This window comes from Bos grunniens, chromosome 18, assembly GCF_055505025.1.
Source record: "Bos grunniens cultivar Pamir isolate PY7600 chromosome 18, Bosgru_T2T1.0, whole genome shotgun sequence".
NCBI classification, from domain to species: Eukaryota; Metazoa; Chordata; class Mammalia; order Artiodactyla; family Bovidae; genus Bos; species Bos grunniens.
In genome coordinates, this window is record NC_141182.1 from 26,819,019 (window position 1) to 26,842,115 (window position 23,097).

The 23,097-nt window shown below is 39.7% G+C and overlaps 1 long non-coding RNA gene and 1 pseudogene across 1 annotated transcript; one reads left to right on the forward strand and one right to left on the reverse strand.

Annotated features, from left to right (window-relative positions):
* Nucleotides 1-2,204: 2,204 nt before the first annotated feature.
* On the reverse strand, nucleotides 2,205-13,698 carry LOC147353338 (Y-box-binding protein 1 pseudogene; annotated as a pseudogene).
* A 7,070-nt stretch (nucleotides 13,699-20,768) lies between these two features.
* On the forward strand, nucleotides 20,769-22,218 carry LOC147353339 (uncharacterized). Its single transcript, XR_015145549.1, has 2 exons — nucleotides 20,769-20,883; nucleotides 21,940-22,218. It is a non-coding gene; the product is annotated as an uncharacterized LOC147353339 (long non-coding RNA).
* Nucleotides 22,219-23,097: the final 879 nt, after the last annotated feature.

The window sequence follows — 23,097 nt, forward strand, 5'->3', positions numbered from 1 at the left end:
TTACCTATTTCTTAAAGACAGAAGTGGAAGAGGTTTCAAGCAAATATTGTCTTTAAATAATGGAATGTAGTGAAACTCTTTCGCTGTTAAACTAGCCCGAGATGTCAATCTGCCTTATACACAGTGGCTTCAAACACTTTTTGACTATGGGATCCCGTGCTGAATCCAGAAGCCCAGTAAGCGATACAGGTAAAGATGAACCTATTCCTGTTGTAGGGAAATGGGGGCCACTGGTTTGGTCCCTGACTATGTTGTTTGCCTGGTGATTGTCATCTCTAAGATGAAATTCTCTTAGCTCTGGCCACTCTGCTCAGGTTGTTCAGCCCATCTGTCGGGTCACCCAGATGATGCCCCTTCCTGCTGGGCCTCTCAGGTAGAGTCATCAGGGACCATGTGGGCACTTCAGATGAGGACTATCGCATCTCTTATCTTTCCAGGGTATAGTGAAGTACCTGGCACCTACGGATGTCGGTGTGTGCTTGCTTGGTTTACCTGGATTCCACTTTTTCCTTCTTTCTGTTACTACTTGTACCTGGGTTCTTCTTGTTTTTTCTGTCTATCTCTGGGATATGTTTGTTCTCTAAATTCTCGGCTCCTTCAGGTCTGGGCTATCCTACTGACCATTGAGCTTTTCATTGACATGCCAAGATGTAATATTTTGGTGGAGATGTTGAGCTCTTTGGAGACAGTGGGGGCCTTGAATGCCAAGAGGAATCACTATGTGTTGAACAAGACCTCTCTCTACAACTTATTTACGCATGAATATGTCTAACTTGTCTTGTGATCAGTTGCTCAGTCGTGTCCGACTCTTTGTAGCTCCATGGACTGTAGACTGCAAGGCTCCCCTGCCTATGGCATTTTCCAGGCAAGAATACTGGAGTGGATTGCCATGCCCTTCTCCAGGAAATCTTTCTGATCCAGGGATTGAACCCGTATCTTTTACGTCTCCTGCATTGGCAGGAAGATTCTTTACCACAAGCACCACCTGGGAAGCCCCATATGGCTACTTAATGAGCATTTATTGAGCACCGACTCTGTTTCTGACACTGTTTCTGATGACAGAAAAACAGCAAAGAATGACAAACAGAATCTCTGCCCTTAAAGAGCTTACTTTCTAATGGAGGAAAACAAATATAAACAACATGAAAAAATGAAAAATAATAGATACCACAGTGATAATTAATATAGGATGATGTAACAGAGTGGCTGGGTGCCTCTGTTTAGTCAAGAAAAGCCTCCCTGAGAAGGTAACAGGCTGGGAACTGAGTGACGAGAAGGAACTAATCCTGCAAAGATTAGAGGAAGAGCATGTCAGTAAGAGGAGACAATTAATGCCAAGGCTTTATGGATGCTTTCTGAAGCAGAGTGGAAATGTGGCAATAGATAGGATCAGAAAGATTAGAGAGGACCAGATTGGATAGGACTGATGCTAAAGCTGAAACTCCAATACTTTGGTCACCTCATGATAAGAGTTGACTCTTTGGAAAAGACTCTGATGCTGGGAGGGATTGGGGGCAGGAAGAGAAGGGGAAGACAGAGGATGAGATGGCTGGATGGCATCACTGACTTGATGGACATAGGTTTGGGTGAACTCCGGGAGTTGGTGATGGACAGGGAGGCCTGGCGTGCTGCAATTCATGGGGTCGCAAAGAGTCGGACACGATTGAGCAACTGAACTGAACTGAACTGATTGGATAGGTCTCTGTAAGCCAGGACAGGTAATGTAATGTTATTCTCTTTTTTTAACTTAAACAAATCCTTTTGCAAGTTAAGACCTTTATTAAGATGGTGTTTGCAGTTTGTTGACTTTTTTTGAAAAAATCAAGTTGTAAACTTTCATTTACAACTTAAAAATGAGGTCCTTAAAAATCCCAGCTTCATAGATATGAAACAATTTAAAACCTTTAATGCTGTATTGAGAAAAACCAGGCTTCAAAAACAAACAAACAAACAAACAAAAAAAAAACAAACACATTACCAAAAAGAGATGTCTTTAGGTAAAAATGAAAACCCCATGCTGCAGGGACAGTGCAGATAGTTCTAGTCATTTGGTCAATGGGCAAAAAGTAACCAGTTAAGGTCTTCAGCTCCTATCTTCTGTTCATTTCTAACTGCTGGAATCTCATGTTCATTTCTTCTTCTTGGATGATTAAACTGGATGACTGCAGTGGTGACAGGCTGGCATTGACTTAGCACTGCCCTACTCAGTCAGCCCTGGGAGTGGATGAATTCTCAGTGGGTGGATGGACTGTATTTGTCTCTTTGTTGTCCTTTGGTTGAGGGTTTTCTGGGTGTCTGCGTCAGTAGTTGAAGTTGCAGCAGTATCCATATTGAGGTGGCCATTGACCTTGGTCTGGTGTCCTGGGTTTTCCTTCTCTTCTTTATTGCCTTCCTCTCTAGGCTGTCTGACAAGGAGGAGCCCTGCAGAATTTTGGTCTCTAACCTGATATATATATTCTTTCTCATGGGCTTACCTTTTTCTGCATCCTGGTTGTCAGCTCCCTCTGTCCCTGCTCAGTGTGCAGGAGGCTTGGAATACTGTGGTCCCCACCTAGGCGGTCTCTGCATGTGGTAAGGTGGACACCGGGAGCACACTTCCATCCCTCAATTTCTGCCACTCTCACTATCTTGGTAACTCTGCTGCTCATGGTGTGGAGGACCCTGCATGGACCACGCCTACCTGCTTGTGGTCCGCGCTGACCGCTCTGCACTGTAATTCCACCAGCCCCTGTAACATGTGCTGCCTACCCCATCTTTTCTTTTTTCAACAATGTCATACTCCATACTTTCTCCATCTCCTACCCTGCCAAGGTGCTTCTGGGGTTATTCTTCTTTATGGCGGTCTGGTGTACAAATACACCAAGGAAGACCTTGGTGTCATTCCTGTCGACGAAGCCACATCCGACTCTTACATTGAACTGCTTGGCTATTCCCAAACCCCTCCGTGCAAAACCTTCACGTCCCTCCTGCCTTCATTCATCATGCTTTTGTAAAGCTCTCCAGAGAATGAGACTAGACACAGGATTTCTTTTTTCCATCTTACCACACTTCCAACTTCCTGAGATATTTTCTCTGTGGCAGACTCCCACCCTCACCCCATTAAATAAAAGACACTGATGAAAGGATTGTGGGTTTTATTGAGAATGAAACAATAACCACAGGGGGTTGGAGAGAGTAATCTGGTCAGTCACGCTGCAATGGAACTCAAGTGAATGGAAAACTGAACTTGAAACTCTATGTGAGCTGATAGCATCAAGAACACAATCCCTGAGAACTTGTCTAATCCCCTCTCATCTCTGGGTTTCTAGAAGGTAATTAGTGATGTAGAAGGTAGTGTATGGAGTGCATACAGTGTGCTACCCTCTTAATGTATTTCATTTTATTTAATTCTCTATGTAATTCCACATGGCTGTTAGCTATCTCTCCATTTTACATATACAAAGACAAGGCTCTGAAAGACTAAATAATTTGTTTAAACCCAGTTAGAACACTAGTAGTAGAGTCAAGATTTGAATGTGTTCTCTGTGTAACTTTTGTTCTTCTTTTCCTGTGCGTAGGCTGAAAGATATGCAGTGGCAGAGCTAAGGGATTTTAACCTCTTTCCTATTTTCTGTAACCGTGTTAATTAGGATTCTTCTAGTCTCAGTGATAGAAACCCAACTCTAAGCTGCTTTGAATAAAAAGGAAAGTTTGTGGGCTGACAATTTAAAATATTAGCTTTGGGTATAGCTAGATCCAGGTGCTCAAACAACATCATTGGGAATGAGTTCTCTACATCTCTAGATTCTGCAGTTATATTTTGTTCTCATTTCCAGGCAAGCTCTCAATTCAAGATGGTTCCAAGAGAATGCTGACTCACTTTTTCACTTTCTAAGTCTCTGGAGAAAACTCCTTGTCCAGTTGCTTTGAAATTGGCTTTGAATTGATGTAAGCCTATTTCAATCCTGCAATAATCACTGTGTCCAAAAGATGGAACTAAGTGGATTGGTGAGACCTGTGATATGTATGGTGATATGTATGGTTTCACCTCTAGATCTAGGACATGTGCCAGGCACATAAACACAAAGTGGAAAAAAGTTAGCTCCTTGAGAAAAATATTGGGTTGCTATTATTAAAAAATAGAAGATATACATTAGATAGGAATAAACAATGAAAGGCCATAGTGATACTCTATTAATACCACCTTACCAACGCTTTTCTTCCCCCCCCTTCCCCTTTCTCCCTTCCTCCCTCTTTTCTTCCTTCCCCTATCCTTTATTTCTATAATGTTTATTAAGCACACATGTATACAGCATCTTCTTGGATACTTCTTTGGACATTATAAAATATGTCTCTCATGCGTGCTCAGTTGTGTCCTACTCTTGCAACCCTGTGGACTGTAGCCTGCCAGCCTCCTCTGTCCATGGAATTTTCCAGGCAAGATTACTGGAGTGGGTTGGCATTTCTTTCTCCAGGTGATCTTCCCAACCCAAGGATTGAACCTGCAAGGATCTATTATTATTATTATTCTCATAGAGTAGAATGTTGAGACCCAGAGGTTGAAATGACCCTCTTTTCTCTAGAAGAATTTGTCATGAAGAAAACAGTCAGAGCTGGCAAGCTTCAGTGATACTTATATGTCTAAACAAGAGAGGGATAATCATTTGTACCCATGAGAAATCAAACCTGGGACTTTGACCTCATTAGCACTGAGCTACTAGCTCTATGGAATATAAAGCAGTGAATGGTATGAGAGAATTAATGCACATCCCAAATGTCTAATGTGTTACTAGCCTGAGAAGGCCCAGGGGCAAATGCAGCTCATTCTGTGACTACAATATGAGCTATAAGTCATTAGGAGCTCTCGGAGGGGATTTATAAGGAAACACCCTCCATATATTTAGAAGCAAACTCTTGTCTTTATTTATTGTCTACTGTTTTTTAACATTGAGGGAATTGATGCTTAGTCTAAAGAAGCTATAAATGTGTTCGAGGCATAGTAGAATGGGATCTGTGGCTCTTCTGGAAGGGTGATAAATCATAGGTAGCATTACTCTGGCTCTCCTTGATCAAAAGGTGTGTCAGGTCGAGCTTAGAAAATGAACCACTATTGCCTCCTGTGATTATGAGTCTGAGGTTTAACAGGCTTTTCTGAATCATCAACAGCATTAAGACATATCTCTGTCTAGGGCCTATGCTATCAAAAAATATCAGAAAGTGAATTACATAAAATATCAGAAATATTTTTTTAGATTTTGTTTTAAAAAATATATAGTTTTACAGTTTATTTTTTTAAAATTTATTATTTTAATTGGAAGATAATTACTCCACAATACTGTGATGGTGTCCGCAATATATCAACACAAATCAGCCATAGGCATACATTTTAATCTACCTCCATCCTTTACCCCCCTCCCACCTCTTTCCCCACCCTGTTCCTCCAGGTTGTCACAAAGTACAGGCTTTGGTTGCCCTGTGACGTGATTCAAACTTCCAAAGGCTATCTATTTTACATATGGTGAGGTATATGTTTCAATGCTATTCTCTCAAATCATCCTACCCTCTCCTTCTTCCACTGAGTCCAAAAGTCTGTTCTTTATGTCTGTTTCTCCTTTGTTGTCCTGTACTTAGGATCATCAGTACCATCTTTCTAGATTCCATATGTATGCATTGATATATGATATTTGTCTTTCTCTTTCTGACTTACTTCACTCTGTATAATAGACTCTAGGTTCATCCACCTCATTAGAACTGACTCAAGTGCGTTCCTTTTTATAGCTGAGTAATATTGCATTGTGTGTATGTACACAATTCCTTATCCATTCATCTGCTGATGGACATTCGGGTTGCTTCCCTGTCCTAGCTATTGGAATTGTGCTGCAGTGAACGCGGGGGCACATGCGTCCTCTTCATTTCTGGTTTCCTCAGCGTATTTGCCCAGTAGTGGGATTCCTGGGTCATAACAATATATTTTTATTTATTTATTTGGCTGTACCACGTCTTAGTTGCAGAATGTGGTATCTTTGATCTTCGTTGTGGCATGTGGGATTTTTGTTTTTTAATCGTGGCATGCAGAATCTTTAGTTGTGGCCTGTGGGAGTTAGTTCCCTGATTAGGGGTTGAATCCAAGCCCCCTGCATTAGGTGCACAACGTCTTAACCACTGGCCCATCAGAAATACTAACTAATCTTTCTGCATTTTCTATTGGAGTGAATCTGGCAAAAGGAGGAGGCATGCTCCTGTGAACAATTATTCATTAGGACGTATTTCATAAATATTTATTGTGTACTTTGTGTCTGTCAAGCAGCAGGCTTAAAATGGACCCGTTGGTCCTTTTACTCAAAAATCATATGATCTAGATCTGGAATGGGTAAAATAATAAATGTACAAGAAGACAGGCAGACATTAGATTGAATCCCCATTCTCTCATCTGCAAATGTTAAAGTTTCTGCTTTTAGTGTCCTTTTAAATGGGTAAATATTACCTCCTATAGAAATAAAGTTAAAGAGACAGTTTCTTCAGAGTGCCTATCGTGTGGCAAAAATCAGGATGTCAGAATTTTAGCACTTTTCCTGTTTTCTACCACTTTGTCTTGACAAATTGCCCTTTTCTCTTCTTCCTCCCTCCCTCCCAACTGATCAAGAGCTAAAGGCAAAACGTACTTTATTAGGGAAGAACCCATCCTGTCTAGATTCTCCTGTATTCTCTCTTGTCCTAGGGCTCATTGACCGACTGGGATGGAGCATAGACTTGCCCATCTTAGAGGAAATAAACATTTTTCCCTCAAAGGAAAAGAATCTTAAATCTAGGGAGCGTTAATACATGTGCCTTTTATTTTTTCTTGTTTATTATGGTTTATTACAGGATGTTGAATATAGTTCTGCTGTGTTATATAGTGGGACCTTGTTGTTTATCCATCCTGTATGTAATAGTTTCCATTCACTAGTCTCAAACTCCCAGTCCAGCCCTCCCTTAGCCCCCTTCCCCTTGACAACTGCAAGTCTTTTCTCTATGTTGATGAGTCTGTTTCTGTTTCATAGATAAGTTAATCTGCATTTTATTTTAAATTCCACTTATAAATGATATCATATGGTATTTATCTTTGTCTTTCTGACTTGCTTTGCTTAGTATGGTAATCTTTAGGTCTTCCATGTAGCTGCAAATGTCATGATTTCATTCTTTTTTAGGACTCAGTAACACTCCATTGTCTGTCTACCGATCTATCACATCTTCTTTATCTATTCATCTATCGATGGACATTAAATTGTTTCTATTTATGGTTATTGGAAATGGTGCTGCTATGAACATAGGGGTGCATGTATATTTTCAAATTATAGTTTTGTCTGGCTATAATGTATATGCTTTTTAAATCCAGGAGAAATATTTACAATTATCAGACCCAGATGTGCATCAGAATCACCCTGAGGACCAGGTTAAAATATGTGGAAAAACTCTGAAGCAGTAAATCTCAGTTGGATTTTTCTGTTTAAAAAATGTTCACCACTGTGAACAGTAGATTCGATGCTAAAAACAAAAGGCTGTCAAGCCATGAAAGGTATGGAAGAAACTTAAGTGCATATTACTAAATGAAAGAAGCCAATCTGAAAAGGCTACAAACTGTATGACATTATGGACAGGGCATAACAATGAAGACAGTAAAAAGATCGCTTGTTGACAGGATTGGGTGAGGGGAGAGGGATGAACAGACAGAGCACAGAAGATTTTTAGGGCCATGAAACTATCTGTATGATACTCTAATAGTGGATGTGCGTGCATGCTACGTCACTTCACTTGTGTCTGACTCTTTGCAACCCTATGGACTGTAGCCCACCAGGCTCCTCTGTCCATGGGATTCTCCAAGCAAGAATACTGGAGTGGGTTGCCATGTTCTCCTCCAGAGTATCTTTCCGACTCAGGAATCAAACCTGCAGCTCTTATGTCTCGCTCATTGGCAGGTGGATTCTTCACCACTAGCGCCACCTGGGAAGCCCCTAATGGTGGACACATGTTATTATATTATGTGTGATGTATACATATTTAGGTTGCATGTATTATAAGGTTGCAGATAGAGTAGGTGGCAGAGATCAGACTTAAACCCATGACTTTCTGACTACAAAGTCTACGATCTTTTTTCTGAACCAGGCTGCAAACAAGATTATAAACACAGAAGGTGTCACCTCTGCTCTTTGCTCCTGGACTAGGGGAGATACATCCTCCAGAAGAGGGAAGCTGACCTTTCCTCAGTATGCCTAAAAGGACTACACTCTGGTCTGCAGATGGTTCTCTGTACTTCTCAAAATTCATAACAGGAACAAGAAGTTTGCCTGGAGTCCATTTGATGGTTTATTTCAGGATATCTGGCCCTGGCAACCCATGGGATGCATATCAAGCAGGGAGTGAGGCCCTTGGACTGAATAAACAGCTGAAGACAGAAGTGGTAGATCGGCGTCAGACAGGGCAGAGGTGACTTGGCATCAACCCAGCCACACAGCTCCTTTCATTACTGTTCATTGGGATGATTATTAAATGCATTGCTTTTTCATCTTGATTTTTTTTCCTCTTGGCATACAAGAAGGATATTTATCTCATGATAGGATTTTAAAGCCAAGTATCAGGTTTTAGGTCTCTAAATGCCACTCCTGAATTCATATCACAAAATACTTTATATTTCAATGAATGCACAAGAAAAGCAAAGCATACCAGAGCCCCAGAGTTCTGAATTAAGAGGTTTGGACGTACTCGGTTGGCCTAAAACCTTGTTTAGGTTTTCCCATAAGGTGTAATGAGAAAGCCTGGACAAAATTTTTGGCCAACCCAATATTTGCTTTCTAGAGTGATTCCCTGGTTCACTTTGTGCCTGTGGTGGGTCAGAAAGACACTGAGCAAAGGAAGAAATAGCTGGGTGATGGAAGACGTTGTGGAGAGATGATTCATATTGTACCATCAAAGTGCAATTATAAATTAGGACTTGTTAAAAATTGTGTTTGGAGTTAGAATCACTAGTGTCTAAATCCTAGCTCTTCCATCTACCAGCTTTGTTATTTTAAGGAATTTCAGCTTTCCCAACTGTGAAATTGAAACATAGTGGGGATTTAATAGGATTAGGCCTGTCAAGTATTTAAGTGCTGGGCACTTAGATGGTGCTCAGAGAAAGGAGGTTCCCTTTCTTCTCAGTTCTATTTTTCAGAGCTGATTCACAAGGTTAAGGAGGAAGAGGAGGAGCAGGAAGAGGAAGAGGAGGAGTTTCTTCTTTATATTTCCTTTCAGACCTCTTATCGGCAGAGAGATGTATGGGATATATAACTGAGGAGAGGAATAGATGAAATTTTTAGTTGGATAGTGTGGTCAAGGGACTTCCCAGGTGGCACTAGTGGTACCCACTTGCCAATGCAGGAGATATAAGAAATGTGGGTTTGATCCCTGGGTTGGAAAGATCCCCTGGAGGAGGGCTTGGCAACCCACTCCAGTATTCTTGCCTGGAGAATTCCATGGACAGAGGAGCCTGGCGGGCTACAGTCCATAGGGTTGCACAGAGTTGGACACGACAGAAGCAACTTAGTGTGCCCAGAAACGTGCACGTGCACACACACACACACATGTGCACAGAGTAATCAAAACAAAGCAAAGAAGAAACTGAATGGTTTAGGTCCATATTGTGGGGGCTGGAGGTAGAAACAGAAGTGGAGAGTTAAGAAGATGTGAGAGTAAAGTGAAGTGTGAGGCAGGTATGGATAAAGTGCAGGCTTTTTATTGGGGCAATCTTCTATAGGCTCTTGTATAATTTTCTTGGAAAACAGAAACCTCGATTAGAGTTGGGAGATCAGCAGGGGGAGGGTTTACCCTGTGAGGTGAGCCAAGCCCAGCAGGAAGGAGAACACCTCCTCTTCTTTCCTGGCAAGGACTCAGCCAGTGAACAGCCATGGACTTTGTTTATTATGACCCTCCCAGCTTCTTTTTCCTCTCTATAAAAATGTTTTCCTTTTCTTGCTGTGGGGGGCCTTGCCTGAGGCTTGCCATGGTTGCAGACCCTGAATTGCAATTCTCTGCTGATCATGAATAAACCCATCTTCAGAGACATATCAGGCAGTCTATTTATTTCAGGTCAACAGAATCAAAAAGTCACAATCAGGATGAGAAAAAAGGACCTGCCTTTATCTGCTTCAGTTTGAGTTATATTATTTTCAGATATTTGACCATCATCCCTGAAGGGGGTAATTTATTTATTTTTAATTTAATTTTATATTGGGATATAGTTGATTTACAATGTTGTATTAGTTTCAGATGTACAGCAAAGTGGTTCAGTTATATATATATATATGCTGCTGCTGCTGCTAAGTCACTTCAGTCGTGTCCGACTCTGTGTGACCCCATAGACAGCAGCCCACCAGGCTCCCCGTCCCTGGGATTCTCCAGGCAAGAACACTGGAGTGGGTTGTCATTTCCTTCTCCAAGGCATGAAAGTGAAGTCGCTCAGTCGAGTCTGACTCTTAGTGACCCCATGGACTGCAGCCCAGCAGGCTCCTCCGTCCATATATATATATATATATATATCTCCATTATTTTTCAGATTCTTTTCCTGTGCAGGCTATTATTGAGTAGAGTTCCCTATGCTGTTCAGTAGGTCCTTGTTGATTATCTATTTTATATATAGCAGAGTATATATGTTAATCCCAACCTCCTAATTTACCCCCACCCCCCTCACCTTTCCCCTTTGGTAACCATAAGTTTGTTTTTCAAGTCTGTGAGTCTGTTTGTTTTGTAAATAAAGTAATTTGTATCACCTTTTTAGATTTCACGTATAAGTGATATCATATGATATCGTATGATTTTTCTCTGACTTCACTTGGTATGGTAATCTCTAGGTCCATTCATGTTGCTGCAAATGGCATTATTTCATTCCTTTTTATGGCTGAGTAATATTCAATTGTATATATGTATTATATCTCCATCCATTAATCTGTCAATGGACACTGCTTCCATGTCATGGCTATTGTAAACAGTGCTGCTGTGATTACAGGGTGCATGTAGCTTTTCAAATTATGGTTTTCTCCAGATACATGCTTAGGACTGGGGTCAGATATTTAACCATCATCCCTGAAGAGGGTACTTTAAATACACTTTCCCTTGCTCACTGTTTGTGACCTAAATCCTCTCCATCTATCTTGCTGCTGCTAAGTCATTTCAGTCGTGTCCGACTCTGTGCGACCCCATAGACAGCAGCCCACCAGGCTCCGCCGTCCCTGGGATTCTCCAGGCAAGAACACTGGAGTGGGTTGCCATTTCCTTCTCCAATGCATGAAAGTGAAAAGTGAAAGTGAAGTCGTTCAGTCATGCCCGACACTCAGTGACCCCCTTGGACTGCAGCCTTCCAGGCTCCTCCGTCCATGGGATTTTCCAGGCAAGAGTACTGGAGTGGGGTGCCATTGCCATCTATCTTATGTTTACCAAATTCCAGAGTACTGATGTCCTTTCTTTTCTCATTCTAATGCCTTTCCTTGAATAAGGCAACTGCTTTCTCTTCTCTGGCCACTGTTCTCTTTCCTGGATTTGCCTGAACCTTGCCCTTTGATCCCTCATGCTCTGGCTGCTGCCCTAGATAACGCCTCATATGAAAGAGCCCTGTGTTCTGGAACTGACCAAGCCTTGGTTCACTTGACTGAGATCCCTCACTGAAATTAACTCACTTCCCTGTAAAGGGGAATCTGAAAGTCTTTGTCTTTGCCAGTCAGAGAATTTTGATGGCGATCATTGAACTTTACAATCAAAACAAATTTTAAGGGCCTCAGTTTGTTTCCAGTGGTAATCGGTTTGAAAAGGCGTATGAAAGTACAAACTTGTTTTCATCTCTTTATCTGAGTATCAATGCAGAAATGAACCAACCTGATGTAGAGAAATAAAATGAAATAATTAACAAGTTGCAGAATGTGAACCACCTAAGATAGAACCAAGCAGGCCCATTGGAGATAATGGTTATCTATTTGCAGTAAACACGAAGTGAGAACAATTCTTGTCTTGTGATAACATTCAACTGAAAGGAAGTAAATTAGATGTAGACAAGGCCAGGAGAGGATTACAAACACATGCAGGGCCAGACAGTACAGAGGGAAGATGGGGGCACGGGGGCAGAATTTTTTCTTTATCAGGTAATTGAAATAATGCTTTATATTAACAGTATGAGTTAAAGTGGAAACTGGAGTCAGGAGGTACTGGAAAAAAAAAGAGGGAGGTGGAGGGAGAGAATGCCAAGACCGCTAGAAACTGAGTTAAGAAAATAAAGAATAACTGAGGGTCTGCTGCTGCTGCTGCTAAGTCACTTCAGTCGTGTCCGACTCTGTGCGACCCCATAGATGGCAGCCCACCAGGCTCCTCTGTCCCTGGGATTCTCCAGGCAAGAATACTGGAGTAGGTTGCCATTTCCTTCTCCAATGCATGAAAGTGAAAAGTGAAAGTGAAGTCACTCAGTCGTGCCGGACTCTTAGCGACCCCGTGGACTGCAGCCTACCAGGCTCCTCCGTCCATGGGATTTTCCAGGCAAGAGTACTGGAGTGGGGTGCCATTGCCTTCTCCAACTGAGGGTCTACTGTGTGCCAAATGCTTCTACATATATAATCTCACTTAAGCCTGTAAAGTGGGATCAGCAGTTCCATTTTTGATGGAGGGGGAGTGGGCTCAAATATAATAATTTGCCTCATATCTTTGTAGCAAGTAAGTAGTGGAGTTGAGATAAAAGCTAAGGTGTACCTGACTTGAAAGACTCGTTCTCTCTAATGTACCACACCATCTTATAACTGCTGAGTAATTTTGTACCATTGAGACCCACATTTGTTGTTGGTAGTCGCTAAGTCTTTTGCAACCCCATGGACTGTAGTGTGCCAGTTTTCTCTGTCCATAGGATTTCCCTGGCAAGAATACTGCAGCGGGTTGCCATTTCCTCCTCCAGAGGATCTTCCCAACCCAGGGGTTGAATCCATATCTCCTGCCTTGGCAAGAGGATTCTTTACCACTGAGCTACCTGGAAAGCTCCTGACACCCAAAAGACTGTTACAAATCTAGATATGGCTGGGACATTAAGGGGGGTGGGCTACTCTGTTTCTCTGTTACTCATGTATACACACTCACATGCACACATGCACACATACACACACACAGCCTTGGTCCCACATTGAGTTGCTAGCTTTATATATCCATTTGAGTGTCTCACAAACAGATCAGATTCAACTTATCTAGAAATCACTAGAGCATCCTCCTTTGATTGTCACTTTTTGCCTCCTCTGTCCATCAGCTCAAGTCAGAAATTTGAAGTTTCCTTTGATCCTTTCTTTCTGTTAAGCTCACGTTCAATAATCTCCAACTCTTATCAATTCTACCTCCAAAATGTCTCTGTTTACTTTTTTTCCCCATTCATTCTATATCAGCTTTGGTATGGCTAACATCCTCTCCTGCAAAGAACACTGGTCTTTTCTAGCATTTATTCCTCCCTCCCCAAATCCACTTTCCATGTTGCAGACGCAGAGATGATTATAAAATACAAATGTGCATTAATTTTCTGTACCTCTCCTTTTCTTTAGTATAAAGTTCAATGTCTGTATATAATAAGTCTGTTTAATAGTTTTTCATTGGATATCGCCTCTTACCTGCCTCCAGTTCCGTAAGTAGGTGGAAAAATTGCATTCTCTGCAGTGTCATCACACTTTCGTAATCATCCAGCTTTTTGAACATGCTCTTCTTTCTATATGGTTCTACATGGAATATTTTTCTGCCTTTCTTTTGTTTTTACCTGGACTAATTAGTTCCTACTTGTCCTCCAGAAGCCAGTACAGATATGTCTGCCTGTATTATTTCAGGAGAAAGAGCAAAAACATTAACTAAGATCAGATGTGTCTTTCGAGAAGGGGAAAAGATTTTTCATCCTTCTTCACAAGCTCCCTTTCTGAATGGAGGGGTCCCTGTCTCATTTTCATCACACCACAGCATATAGTCATAACACCAGTTAGCATGCATTTCAGGGTAAATAATCCTTCTAAAGAGTTGTTTTCTATCTAGTTCACCTCTTCTCTTTATGGCTCTGAATAGGAGAGCAATTGGTTAATTCTTCTTACTTGGGGAATGGTATGGTGTCCTGGAACCCACTTCAGTATTCTTGCCTGGAGAATCCCTGTGGACAGGGGAGCCTGGCCAGCTACAGTCTATGGGGTTGCAAAGAGTCGGATATGACTGAGGGACTAAGCACAGCACAGCACATGGTGCATTAGAGGATTGCTGGTGGCTCAGACGGTAAAGAATCTGCCTGCAGTATGGGGGACCTGGGTTCAATCCCTGGGTCAGGAAGATCTTCTGGAGAAGGGAGTGGCAACCCACTCCAGTATTCTTGCCTGGAGAATTCCATGGACAGAGGAGCCAGGCAGGCTACAGTCCATGGGGTTGCAAGAGTCAGACACGACTGACACGACTTAGCAGCAGCAGCAGCCAGTCTTCTTGCCTGGAGAATTCCATGGACAGAGGAGCCAGGCAGGCTATAGTCCATGGGGTCGCAAGAGTCGGACACGACTGAGCAACTTACACACACACACACACACACACACACACACACAGTGCCTTTGGGCTTTCCCTGGTGGCTCAGCAGTAAAGAATCTGCCTGCCAAGGCAGGAGATGCAGATTCAATCCCTGGGATGGGAAGATCCCCTGGAGAAGAAAAAGGCAACCCACTCCAGTATTTTTGCCTGGGAAATCCCATGGACAGAGGAGCCTGGCAGGCTACCATCCATGGGGTCACAAAAGAGTTAGATGTGCCCTAGCCACTAAGCAACAACACAGTGGCTTGAACATAGTAGATACTTGCTATGATCTGAATGTTCATGTCTCCCACAATCTCACATGGCAAGTTTCCTAATGGTGATGTTATGTATTACCAGGTGGGGCCTTGAGAGGAACTCAGGTCATGAGAGTGGAGCCCTCCTGAATTGAATTAATGTTTTTATAAAGGAGATCCCAGAGAGATCTCTCACTGTTACCACCATATGAGGACCAAATGAGAAGGTGCAGGCTGACTATGAGCCATGAAGAAAGCCCTCACCAAAACGTGACCATGCTAGAAGCTTGATCTTGGGCTTCCCAGCCTCTAGAATTGTGAGAAATAAATGTTTGTTGTTTATAAACCACTCGGTTAAAAGTTACAGCCCCTGCAAAAAACCAAGATAATACTGAAAAGGAAAATACATTTAGTTAACAAAAAAGAAAAAATTAAGTTGAGAGAAATCAGAAGAAATACTTCCACATTTCCATCTACTAAACATAACAATTGTAAATATTTTAGTATATTTCCTTCCAGTCTTTGTGGTAGGTGGTCTTAGTTACTCCATGGCATGAGAGATCTTAGTTCCTGACCAGAGATCGAACCTGCATCCCTTGCATTGCAAGCAGATTCTTAACCACTGGATTGCTAGGGATGTCCCCTTCCAGTTTTTCTTACAGGCACAGTCTTAATAATTGCCATGTATTAATACTCTGCTGTAAGTTTCCTGCCTTTCGCATAGGCAGACATTTTTAAAAACAAAAAGATTATTACATTGCTAGGAGGTTAATTCCGCCTCAACCCATCAACCTAAACATAAAATACTCTGTTTGGAGAATCTCAGGTGATAAGATATTCAACATTCATTTTATGTACACCACCTGCCAGACCATGTGTTAGGCACCTGAGGAGGGAAAGAAAAATCAAGCTTGGTTCTGCCCTCGAAGCACTTACATGAGAAAGGAAGCTTCACGTTCATATTTTATTTCCTGGGAGGTGACTCTCTAATGTTGGCGTAAACTTGTTCTGTGTAGTTGAGATTATGCTTTTAAAGTACAAGAAAAATAAGTTAGGCCCACTGAAGAAGTTTCAGCAAGGAGCCCATTTCTCAAAAATAAACAGACAAATAATCCCTGCAGATTAGCCAGCCGCTGTAAAATAATTTTAACACAATATCCAGCTGATCATTTGGGAGGCAAGCAAGTCAGCTGGTGGGGAGCGAACGTTAGCGACTTGGTTGTCATGGAAACTTTTCTTCCAGACCAGGAAAAAGGCAGTTTCGGGGAAACAGGCGATGTGGAAAAATAGCCCACTTCTCCATGATCTATTTCTCTGTTGATCACAAGTCGACACCCTACTGGGGCTGGGATTGGGGAGAGAGGCAGGCATCCCAAGCTTACAAAGGAGAGCAGCAGTCCCCCTTGTGCAGACAGACCCATGGGACATGGTTCAAACAAGAAGTATGCGGATAAAAGTTGGCGAGCCAAGGTCATACGTTTATTTTATTTTTATTCTTTTTTTTCCTTTTACTGTTTTTCTTTTTTAAAATGGTTCCGTTCAAGTTGTTAAAAGGCTTATTATTCTCAGTTGTCCTCAGATACTGTTGATGTGAAAGCTTGACTAGCATTTTCAGTGCTGACTCAACACACATCAGTCTTACTCAGAAATGAAGTCTGTGTCAGGTGGCTCAATGGTAAAGAATCTGCTTGCAGTGCAGGAGATTCAGGAGACACAGGTTTGATTTCTGGGTCAGGAAGATCCCCTGGAATGGGGAAATGACAACCCACTCTAGTATTCGTACCTGGAAAATTCCAGAGACAGAGGAGCCTCCTAGGCTATAGTCCGTGTGGTTGCAAAGAGTTGGACATGACTTAGCGACTGAGCACAGCATAGCCTGTTTAGCCCCATTAGGAAAGTGTTGGTCACTCAGTCGTGTTTGACTCTTTGTGACCCCAGAGGAAAAGCCAGAGTTAAGCTGTAATGGGTATGACTGTCAGTCTTTAAACAGTCTTTAAATTGTACATAGGTATAAAAATTACTTTTAGAACTTGGTCTAATTTGATTAGGATATTGTTTATAAATGCTTATGATTCATGCCAGTCTTTGTCCACATTTGCTCAGGTTAATCTGAATTTACATAATCATAATAAAATAATTTTTTGAAAGGTAGAATTGCACTCCTAGCTACATATCCAGCATTAACATGCGTTATAGCTGTTTGTTCACATTTCCAACTCTTTCTTCTAATTTGTGAGCTCTTCAGTGCTTTGAATGGTGCCTTGTTCATCTTTGTGAGCTTACTATTAGCACAATGCTCAGTTCTTTTTTAAATTTTTTAAAAATTAAAAAAAATTTTTTGATGTGGACCATTTTTTAAAAAGTCTCTATTGGACTTGTTACAATGTTACTTCTGTTACAATGTTACAAGGCACATGGGATCCTTAGCTCCCCACCCAGGGATCAACATGCACAACTCTAGTGGAGGGTGAAGTCTTAACCACCGGATCACCAGGGAAGTCCCAGTGCTCAGTTCTTAAGTGTTTGATTCATGGAGCAATTTCTGGGTGCTAGCATGTTGGTAAACAATGCTTGTTACATGAATAATTGGATGGATGGATGACTATATTCTGGATTTTCTTGGTTTTCTGTGTTTTGAAGAGCTGAACGATTATTTCATAATCAATCACACAATTATTTTCCTGGTGGCAGCTTTGTAAGTTGTAGAAAATAATCAAGATAGAACCTCTGTAAGGATTGCTTGGTAAATCATCATAGGCTGGTAAAGTCTTATCTTTGCTTTCTATTACTATTTAGAAGTCTTTTATTTATAGGTTAAATAAGATCTACTGATCTACTCAAGAGTTTTTTCAGTATACATTTCTATTTGTATACAATGACTAATCTCATTACATAGTTTATTTCTCTTGCTCATAGTTAAGTGGCAATAATTCAAAATATCTTCATTGTCAGAGACTGTTTTTTCTGACCACAATATTCTCCAGTTTCCCCCACTTTCTTCTTTGTACATTGAACATGCTCATAATCTCATATTATCATCTTTGTCTTTACCTCATTTAAACATTTTTTTTAAAATTAATTTTTATTGTAGTGCAGTTGCTTTACAATGTTGTGTTAGGTTTTGCTATACAGCAAGATGAATCAGCTATATTCTTTCCTATATCCTCTCTTTTTGGATTCCCTTCCCATGTAGGTCACCAAGAGCACTGAGTGGAGTTCTCTGTGCTATGCAGTAGGTTCTTGTTAGTTACCTATTTTATCCACAGTCTCAGTAGTGTATATGTCAATCCCAGTCCCCAAATTCATCCCACCCCACCACCTTTCCCCCTTAGTATCCATACATTTGTTCTCATCTGCGTCTTTATTTATGCTTTGCAAATAGAGTCATCCCTACCGTTTTTCTAGATTCCACCTATATGCATTTATGTACAATATTTGTTTTTGTCTTTCTGACTTCATTCTGTGACGCTTCTTTTCTTTGAAAGTTTATTTCTTTATTTATTTGTGACTGTGCCGGACCCTTGCTGCTGTGAGGGCTTTTCTTTAGTTGTGGCGAGTGGGGGCTACTCTCTAGTTATGCGCAGGCTTCTCATTGCTGTGTTCTTCTATCTCCATCATGTGACTGTCTCTTTATTCCCCCAGGTTTACTGAGATATAATTGACAATTAAAAATATATATATATAGTGTAAAATTTGAAAATTTGATTTTCACATACATTGTGAAAGAACCATCACATCAAGCTAATTAACATATCCATCGCCTCACATAGTTACCATCTTCTTTTCTGTGTGTGTGGTGAGCACATTGAATAGGTAGCAGGTTTCAAGTATACAGTACAATATTGTTCATTATACTCATCATGTTGTATGATGAGTATAACTTACTCATCATTATAACTGAAATGTATATCTTTCTAGAACTTATTCATCTTATAACTGAAAGTTTGTAGCCTTTGGCCAGCATTTCTCCATTTTTCTACCCAGAGCCTCTGGTAGCCATCATTCCACTCTCTGCTGCTTTGAGTTTGACATTTTTAGATTCCACATATAAATGATATTATAATATTGTTATTCTGAATCTGGCTTATTTCACGAAGATCCCCTGGAGAAGGAAATGGCAACCCACTCCAGTACTCTTGCCTGGAGAATCCCATGGACGGAGGAGCCTGATGGGCTACAGTCCACGGGGTCGCAAAGAGTCGGACACGACTGAGCGACTTCACTTCACTTCACTTCAATGTCCTTTAAGTTGAGCCATGTTGTCACAAATGGCAGATTTCCCTCTTTTTTCAGCCTGATTAATTTTCCACTTTATGTATATACCACATGTTCTTTATCCATTCATCCACTGATGGAAATTTAGGTTGCTGCCATTTCTTGGTTATTGTGAATGATGCTGTAATGGACATGGAGTGCAAGTGTCTTTTCAACACCATGATTTCAGTACCTTTGGATGAATACCCAGAAGTGGAATTGCTAGACCTCACAGTAGTCCTATATTTAATATTTTGAGGAACTTCCATACTGTTAGTCATAATGGCTGTACTAATTTTCTATCCATGGCGTGCAAGGGTTCCCTTGTCTACATATCTTTACTAACAAAACACTTATTTTTTAAAAAAATAATAGTCACTCTAACAGACGTGAAGTGATACCTCAATGTGACTTTGATTTGCATTTTCCTAATTATTAGTGATGTTGAATACCTTTACATGTATCTGTTGGCCATTTGTATGTCTTCTTTGGAAAAATGACTATTAAGTTCTGCCCTTTTTTAAGTTGGATTGTTTATTTTTTTGCTATTGAGTTGTATGATTAAGAAGATGTGTGTGTATGTATGTGTGGTGTTGTTCAGTCACCAGGTCATGTCTGACTCTCTGCAACCCTGTGGGCTGCAGCATGCCAGGCTCTTCTATGTGTGTGTCTGTGTATATATGTGTGTGTGTGTGTGTATAAATATATATGTATATGAAAAAAGTGAAAGTGAAAGTGACTCAGTCTGTGTCCAACTCTTTGTGACCCCATGGACTATAGCCCACCAAGCTCTTCTGTCCATGGAATTCTCCAGGCAAGAATACTGGAGTGGGTAGCCATTCCCTTCTCCAGGGGATCTTCCCGACCTAGGGATCAAACCTGGGGTCTCCTGCATTGCAGCAGATTCTTTACCTTTGAACCACCAGGGAAGCCTGTGTGTATGTGTGTGTATGTGCATGTGTGTGTGTGTGTGTGCGCATGTGTGTGCGCGCGTGTGTGTGTATAAAACCTTTGTGTATTACAGACGTTTTAAAGATCAATTTGTCACTGGAAATCCTTGGCACTGAACAAGCTTATATAGTACTATATTTTTTGTAAAAGTTGTTTCTACAGTGGTGTGTTTTAACTACAGAGTTGCTTATGTAGGATATATTAATAGTGTATCATAATCCTGATTAAAGTCTCATGTGGAATCAAGCATTCTCTCATTTTATATTTTACCTATGCTGTTTTGAAATTATATTTTTTTCAATGGTAAAAGTAATAGTTGCTTGTCACAAAAAAGTAAGGGAAAAGCATAATCCTAAACACTTAGGGACAGACATTGCTTTCGTATTTTTAAATTTTACTTTGTTTTGATTATACAAGTTAAACATGTTTAGAGAAGACATTTAGAAAATTCTTTTAGAAATTTAGAAAATGCGAAAGATAAGAAAATGAAATCAATCACAATTTCACCACTAAGAAGTGACACTTCTAATATGTTGGCCTAAGTATTTATCTAGATTATATATTTGTCTACCAAATATGCATTTTATTTTTAACAAAAGAAACCACACATATTGGATGACAGTTTTATATTGTGATTTATTACTTCATTTTCATATTTCTAAGCTAATAAAATACTTTTATAATGCCACTTTTACTAAGTCTATGGAATTCTATCACACTATAATTTATTTTAACAGTCTCTTATTTTTGTTTCTTTTTTGTGTTAATGGGCTTCATAGGATCATAGAAAAGCCAATCAGCAAGGAGTTGGACGCAGAATGTGATAGAGGAAAGTTTTTCCAGATGAAGTCCAACTCTAGCTCTCAGATCTGATCATCTTCTGCCCTCAGTAAGAGATTTAAAAAAAATGTATTTTAACTTTTTATTTAAAATTAAAAAAATCTTAGCTTTTATGTATAGTAATGACATATTTAGTAGAAAAGACTGAGAGGAATTCAAACAGCTTGATAGCAGAAAACAAATAGCTTAATTGAAAAATGGGCTAAGGACTTGGATAGACATATGCTAAAAAGAAGATATGCAAATGGTAAATAGGTATATAAAAAGAAGCTCAACGTCAATAATCATAAGGGAAATGCAATCAAAATCACAATAAGGTATCACCTCACACTTGTTAAGATACCTATCATTAAAAAGAAGATAATGAGTGTTGGTGAGATGTGGAGAAAAGGAAACCTTTGTATACTGTTGGTGAGAAGTAAATTGATAAAGCTATTATATAAAATAGTATAGAGGTTTCTCAAAAAATTAAACATAAAACTACCATATGATCCGGCAATCCCACCTCTGGGTATCTATCCAAAGGAGTAAAATCATTATCTTGAAGAGATATCTACATCCCCATGTTTACTGCAGTGTTATTTATAGCATTTAAGACATGGAAACACCTGCACACTTCAACAGAAGAATGAATGAAAAATTATGCATACGTGCACACAGACATACATATACACACTGGAATATTATTGAACCATAAACAGGATGAAATGCTGCCATTGTGAGAACATGGGTGAACCTGGGGACATTATGCTGAGTGAAATAAGCCAGGTACTGAAAGAAAAATAACATATGATCTCACTTACATGTAGAATCTAAAAATGTCCAAGTCTTAGAAGCAGAGAGTAGAATAGTGGATACCAGGCGCTGAGTGTAGGGGAGATGGGTGGACATTGGTCAAAGGGTATGTAAGTAATAAGAGGAATAAGTCGTCATACAGCATGGTGACTATAGTTAACAATGCTTTATTGTATGCTTAAAATTTGCCAAGAGAATTTTTACTATTCTGCAGCACTCTTCTGTTTTTATGTCTTACCTAATATTTCTTACTGCTTTCTGCTCTTATTATCAACTTTATACACTCTATTTCTCATATTTTAACTTCCAGATAAGTAATATCAATGGGTCAGAGCATCATGAATGTTCCTCTTGGGTCATGCTTTTGCTCCACACTGCTTTATAGATCAACTGGCTTTCCAAGTCCCATGGGAAGCAGAGAAGCAGAGCAGAGACAGAGAGAACGGCAAACTGTGTAACAACCCCATTCATAGGCTGGTCTTTATTTCTGGTAGAAACTCAGAGTGAAATAGGCTTCCCTCCTCCTTTTTATTTTAAATTACATTTCACTATATATAAACAGCACTGAATAAATTTTATATAACCACTGGTCATTTGTTTTTCTTGTTTTGTAAATTTATTGTTAATATATTCTAAGATTAAAATAAATAGAAATGCAAGCATTATTATTTAACAGGAAAATGTTAATTAATGATGTTTTTATTTCCTGTTTGTTTGAATCAAGTACCTTTGAAGTTGGGAGAGTATATTGGAAATCCTTAAATCACTTAAGATAATTTAGACCCGCTATTAATTTTATATCACAAATGAGTAGTTAATGCAGAGTTAGCAAGTTCATCACTGCTTTTTAATTAAACATGAGTTGATTATAAAGACAGAGTTATTGAGCATTTGAGAGATATATCTAATGGCTATATAATTAGATGAAAATTATATAAGCAAGGAATGTCCAATTTAATTCTTGCTATATATTAGTTGTAGGAAAAATATGCAGATACTTCATTCACATTTATCAAAATAGCCTACAGCAAGATAATTAGGGATCACTTTTGAAAATGGTGGTGCTTAATAGACATATTAATTGATAGCAGTCTTCCTTCAAATAGTCCATTCAGTGGAAAACTATTACATCAAAAATAGTTTATCAATAAAAATAAAAAATGCATATCTTTTATTTGAAAAGTTAACTGCACTCATATATTTTCATTTATTAAAGTTAAATAATAATTTTCTTTGCTTTGTTGATAATTAAATAACCATAATAATAGTCAATGAATCTTAATTAAATATTGATGGTAGTTAACAATCACTTTATAAAATAGTAATGATATGCCACAGAATCAAAAACAATAAAACCTAAACTTATTATATTGAAATAAGAAAACCATATGACCATAAATAAAACCATAAGTTTTATTTATTTGTGTTCATGATTCGGTAGACTTCTAATAACAACTTTAAAAATCAT